The sequence below is a fragment of the Chiloscyllium plagiosum genome, unplaced genomic scaffold, assembly GCF_037043375.1.
Source record: "Chiloscyllium plagiosum isolate Xiang-an unplaced genomic scaffold, Cpla_swu_hap1 HiC_scaffold_36, whole genome shotgun sequence".
Classification (NCBI taxonomy): Eukaryota; Metazoa; Chordata; class Chondrichthyes; order Orectolobiformes; family Hemiscylliidae; genus Chiloscyllium; species Chiloscyllium plagiosum.
The window spans coordinates 26,941,664-26,948,153 of NW_028270174.1; positions in this window are offsets into that span (position 1 = coordinate 26,941,664).

A 6,490-nucleotide genomic window follows, 5' to 3' on the forward strand; every position below is an offset into this window, starting at 1 on the left:
GTAACGCCTTGGAGAGGTTGGGGTGGTTTCGGGGGGTTGGGGAGGGGTGGGGGGTGTGGGGGTGGGGGGTGAGGGGAAAGAGATGAGGGCTCCATGGACTCAGAGAACCTCAATTCATTTCAGTCTCCCATATGAGATGCAAAGAGCTCGGACAGTTTATAAAAGAATGGTTTGATCAATAAAAAGTAGATTATGGTCTATCAGAATATTAATGTACACGTCTAATCGATACGTGCCTCCTGGCTCCTTTTACAGGCGCAGTCGGAAATAGAGTCTGAATTTCTTGATCAGAGAATTAATCTTCCTTTATTTGCGTCTGTGTATATACATAAAGCAACTACAATGGCTCTGTAGCTGACATTCTTTTTGAATGAATATTTACTAATTGACCTTTATTCTCCGACTACATCAAAACCCCTCCCATAATGAGTTCTTGTCAACTATCTTTTATAGAATTAGTTGAAATCGTTCATTGGAGAAGATAGTGCTGGAATCAGCATGTCCTCACTGGGGCAGAGACAGACACACGGTGGAATGTCTGACTGTGCCGCGATCTGCTGGGTATTCATGCCTCCTATCTGCCAGTTCAGTAATAGCACGTACTCTTTTTGTGTGTGTGCATGTGTGAACTGCGGGACACTGGAAAGACACATAGATGTATCCCGTGCATAATTTGGATTGACTTTTCAAGATGATTTTAATAGCGAGCCAAAACTGCCCAAAACAGAAATGTTCATTCTCGCACTGACGCCCGCGATTCAGACTCCATTTGTGACCAGAATCGACGAAATTTTGCTACTGATTACAGATCCTGGTGGTGCCAAGCTTGAAGCTTCCCTCCTTTGTGCATTCGCTGCATTCTACAACTGGCGTGTTCAGAATCAAAATAATGCACAAGAGGAAGAGTGTTGTCAGGACCAGTGTTCATATTCAGACGGCTCTTTTCAGCATCTTCCAGCTGAGGTTGGCAAGTGTAGTGGTGGGCATTGCCACTAGAACATTGCAAAAGCATCACGGCAAGAATTGTAAGGATTCCCCTTCGTTAGCTGAGCAGAAATGATGGCCGATTGACGATTATTAACGGTCCCCTAGTTCTGATGTGACCTGTTCTCACTATTCGTTAATTTCACGCGTAGTCCATCTACAGAGAGGCATGCATTTGAAGAAATTCTGTCATATCTTGCAGCCAGAATTTCCAGGTCTTGTTAATGTGTTGCCAAATTACAAATTTTGGTTCACAGCGTGCATGAAAAGTCTGATCCCGCCGATTGGCATCAGGTAGGAGGTAGAAGTGCAGTTGATTTTTGTGAGAAAGTGTGCAAGTGCCAAGGTGGCACAATTTTCTTGGATCCTGATATCAAAAACATGACTGCAAATCCCGACTAATAGTTCATTTATCATCTGTTAGAAGTTAAATTTGTTTGTCTTAGAATAAATTCCAGTATTCTTTTTCATTTAAATCTACAAGAATTCCTGAAACACAACATGAATCATTCGAAAAACAGTACACTGCCATCAAGAAGGTAGCTCTAGTTCAGCACAGGTGAAAAAAGATGCACACTTCCTTTTTGTTTCCGCAATTTACAAAGACTAAATTGGAGAACTAAAACATTAACAATTTTGCTCCCAATTCTAAATAGACATTAGTCAATTGCACCGACTTGATCATAGGGTATGATTATTGTTAAGTTGCCAAATCCAAACATACAGTAGGACTGTTGTGGGAGACCAGAAAAAGTAACTTAATATGGGATATTCTATAACACAATCCATCTTTGGTCTACAAAATATTTGGATCCTTATTATAAAAGGTTGTACGTGGGGTATTTGGCAAAATCTTATGCAACAGGGTGTTTGTCAAAGAATCAATCTTAATTTTAGCATAGATATCTTTCAGTACTTGGAAGGGCAGGATATAAAAGCAATTTGAAGGGACAGAGTGAATATACTTTGGGAAAAAGAATTTGGGAGGAGGGACTAAAGGCAGCAATCAGCGTGCTGTGATTTAGAGGGTGGGAAGCACAAAAATACACTGGCAAATGAATAAAAGGGAATAAACCAAAGAAGCTGTGCCTTTGAAAACAATGACACAATGAAGAGGGTAAAATAAGTTTAATTGTGAAAATGTTGTTGCCCATGTGAAAAGTCCTATGATTTGTAAAATAATAAAAAGGCCACAGAACAGGCACAGCATCAAACCATCAAGGATAAATAACCAGTGATAAATTACCACATGATAGAAATGTATACAATTTTGAGTTTCATAGTAATCATTTAAAAGTACACTTTATGATCAACATGTGAAAAACATCAACTCTCAAGAACTCCACTGTGAATTACTAAAATAGAGGAACAAATAGTTACTTTCAGCACTGACAGTGACTGTCTGAAATTTGAATTGAAACAGTATAAAGTCACCAAAGAAAATGAAGCATTATGACACAATGGAATGGTTTCAAGGCAATAATCTAATTGAGGTTTGAAGCAATGGTGCTAGACTGCTTGGGCTTCATGCGAGCTGTTTGATTAGTTTACTGCATTGTGACCATTTCCCAATATGCATTATTCAACATAATCTAGCATGTGGTAGACAGATCTATGAACTATTATGAGAAAGTGCAAACAAATACTAGCACATACTGATGTTGCCAGTAATTCCTAGATCATATATCATGCAGGGGAAAAAGGTCCACATCAGTAAAAGTGAAGAATTAATGCTGTAGCTACCATACTCAATTCTATGGCTACTTACATATTGTTGTGTGCTTAGAATCACTTTGCACCAGCAAGAGAAAAATAGCAGTACTCATTTTGCTTTGAGCCACAACATTCCATTGGAATACTATATGGCAATCTTCCATAAAGTTAGAGGTAAGAAGCAATTCTCCATTAGAGAAAAACAGTTGGCTGAGAGCATGTTTAGGTGATGGTGCAGGCCTCCATAAACCACCATAGTCAGTTTAGGGACTGAACTCATGCTGTTGGCTTTAAGATGAACCACTCTCTCATTAGCTAGCTAACTGAGCTAATCAATTAAATCTAATATTTTAATTAAGAGCTTGAGAAAACATCCAAGCACAGATTAATTTTTGTTTTCATATGGGAATTATCATATACTTGTCATATTTTGATGAAAAATAAACCTATTAACTCATGAATGTCTGTTACGTTGCATTCTATAAATCTCCAAGTCCCTTGTACAAGTAGTTTTCCTTTCCAGTTAAAAGCCCTGATGCCAATAGTAAGGAAGATTTTTAAATTGCATATTTATCGAATTATCAAGTGTCAGATGATTTATCTTCTCTTTCAAAGATGTTTAACTTTACAAAGTCCACATTTAGCCACAATTTCCAAACTATTTCAGTAGTTGAAACTCTTTCAGTAGTTCTGACACATAGTCTCCTGTCAGTAAAGAAACTAGCCATTACTTTTCTAGACATTAGTCATTTTCTAAGCTCAACCCACATTGCATTGATCTTGGGATTCACTTCTTTCATGTTTCTTCCACACTCTGTGCAATGTGTGAAATATGTTGTTCTCTTGGTATCTTTTCAGCCTACGACACTTTAAACTCATGCTTGGCCTCACATAACTACCTCTTGATTTGTTTAACTTCCTCTCTTATTCCATTTTAATCTTGGCAGTTGCACTGCACAAATCTTGGTTTATCATTTTCTACCACAATAATAAATGACCGATTGAGCTATCAAGATGATCTGATGTACTATTTGCCAATGCTTAAGCTTGATACATATAGTACACAATTGAGTTGGTCTTGAAACTCATCATTACTTTTCTGGTACTTTATTATGTATATCAGTCATCACTCCATTAACATCTTTAAAAAATATAGAGACATTCTAGCATTTTTACATTGTATATTGTTTTACAAATAAATATACATTTATAGGTGTTGTAAAAGATTGCTTTATTTTCCCACAAACTTCAGTCTAAAGTAATGAAACTCTGCAACAAAGTAAATATGAGGAAAAATAAATTATTAAGAACTATACATTGCTCATTTACACCAAATATTAAATTACAGTGAGTGAATTAAATGAAAAATTGTAAGCTCAAGGATTCCCATGATTGATATAATTTATTTAAATTAATCTCCTTGTATGATTTATGATGTCACCTAAATTAGGGTATGCTATTCAATTCCATTCCAAAATTATATAGTACATGGTTGATCTATTTTGACATTTGGTATTACTGTAAATAATGTATTCTATAACAATCTAGCATTACAGTACTGTTTTCAGATCAATGCCAAGAGGCCTCAGATGCTCAATGAAGCAAAAGTGATATTTTATCTTCTGCTTTGATTGGAATTGCACTTTTTTTTAGCATTTATGTGCAATATGTTTAATGTTATTGGGAAAGGAATACTTTAGCTGTCTTTGCATAAAGAAAAAACTAGCATCCGGAAGAACCAGATCTCCTTTGTCAATTACCTGGCTGCACCTCGATGGATGTGTACAGCTAGTAAATGATTTGAGCAACAGCTCATCACGTTTCACAGCTGTTAGTCTGCTGTTGGTATTTGCAGTTCAATTGCAGCCAAAAAACTTGAATCTCAGGTGATTTATTTTATATTACTTAAATGTTGTTTTCTGCAATGAGTTTGCAAATTATTTGTCATTTTTAGTAGATGGCTTTAAGAAAACTCCATGTCATAAAATGTTTGTCAGAAGCTCATCTTGAAGGGAAACTTCTTGTGCCAGTTAAGAATGCCACCAAATTAAAATATAAGAAAAGTGATTTCATATTTGAACATCAATGTCAAACCATTTTTAACATGACAATTAGCTGTCTAGATGAAAATCTCAGTGTATAACTATATGCTTAAGGTGTTCTATTCTTGAGATAAATCCATGATAGTTCTATTAAGTGTTTCTAAGATCTATTCTCTTCAGAGTCCCTTTGATGAGAGATGGTGGATTTGTACTAATTGCATTGAACTTTCTAATGCTCTGAATACATGGATTCAAATTCCACTACTGCAGCTGATGGAGTTCAAATTCAGCAAATAAATCTGGAACATAATGTTCTAGAGGTGAGGACAAGCACCTGGCTCACTTGTGCCCTCTTTAGGAAGGTAAATCTGCCATTCCTGCTTGCTCGGCCAAACCCAGAGTGATGCGCTTGATGCTTACCTCCATCTCAGTTTCAGGGCATTAGGGATGGGGAAGAAATGCTCTCAACCCTGAAGGATTAAAACAAAACATAACGTCTTGTCCCAATACTGCTTCCAATGTGCCTTTTATAAGCTCCTGGTGCAACATAGCAAGAGCAATGTCTAGTCATGAAAGCAGTCATTGAACTGTTACTGTTTACAGATTTTTACAGTTGAATGATTAAGTTAAAACACATACTGACCATGGATTATATTAATGGCTTGGAATTTACAGTTAAACAATCACAAATTAGTGGGATTTTGAAACTCTGAGGGAACTACACCTCATTTCCACCTGTCTTAATATGAAAGAAAGAGAAATGTTCTCTTCACACAAAGACACACACGTATGTCCTTAAGATTTTGGAACTCAAATTTACACAATATTTTGAAATAAACTTGGCAAATGCATGCACCATTGTAGAAAAATAAACTAGCATTACTGTTACCATGATGTTAGTTTACTTTCATGCAGAGCTTTGATCACAATAGACTAAATTCAATGAATTTAATTTTCTTTATAAAGCTCATCTCCAAAAATGACTGTGCAACTGCTATCAACTACTGTGAAAATCCAGTCGCTTCATTAATGTCCTTCAGGGATGGTAATCTGTTATCGTTATCTGGTCTGGTCTGCAAGTGACTCGAATTTCCTAGTAATATGGTTGGCTCTAAACTGGCTTCTGAAATGATCTAAGATGTCTCTCAGTTGAGGAATGGAGGGATGAGCAACAAAAACTGGCAATAAATACTGGTGAAGCCCATACCCACAATCCTTTAAATAATCCCCAGGCCTTCAAAAGGAGATTATAAAACAAATTTGATGCACAGTCAAGCAAGAAGATGTTAAGCCAAGTGAGCAACAGTTGGCTTTTAAAGGCGACTAACAGTGAAAAGGGGGAATACCAGCCCCAGTCAGCTGGACAGGGAAGACATAGCGAGTAAGAAAGTATGGAGCAGTGTAAGAAAGTAGATTGGGGGAGTGCAGAGTTCTCGGAGGACTGTAGACCTGATGAAAATTTCACAGATATGGAAAGTGATGCCATGAGAAAATTCGAGGGAGGAAAAGGATGGCATTTTAAAAGCAAGATGCCGCCTATGCTGGCAATCTGAAATTTTTAAAAATGCTGGATATACTTAGCAGGTTGAGCAGCATCTGTGAAGACAACAGTCAAGAAATATTAGTTCCTTTTCTGCCTTTGCAGATGTCACCCAGTCATGCTGAGTACTTCTGGCATTTTCTGCCTGCACTATTTGGATCCATACCCTATCACCCAGAGGGTGGTACGTGTATGGAGTGAGCTGCCAGAG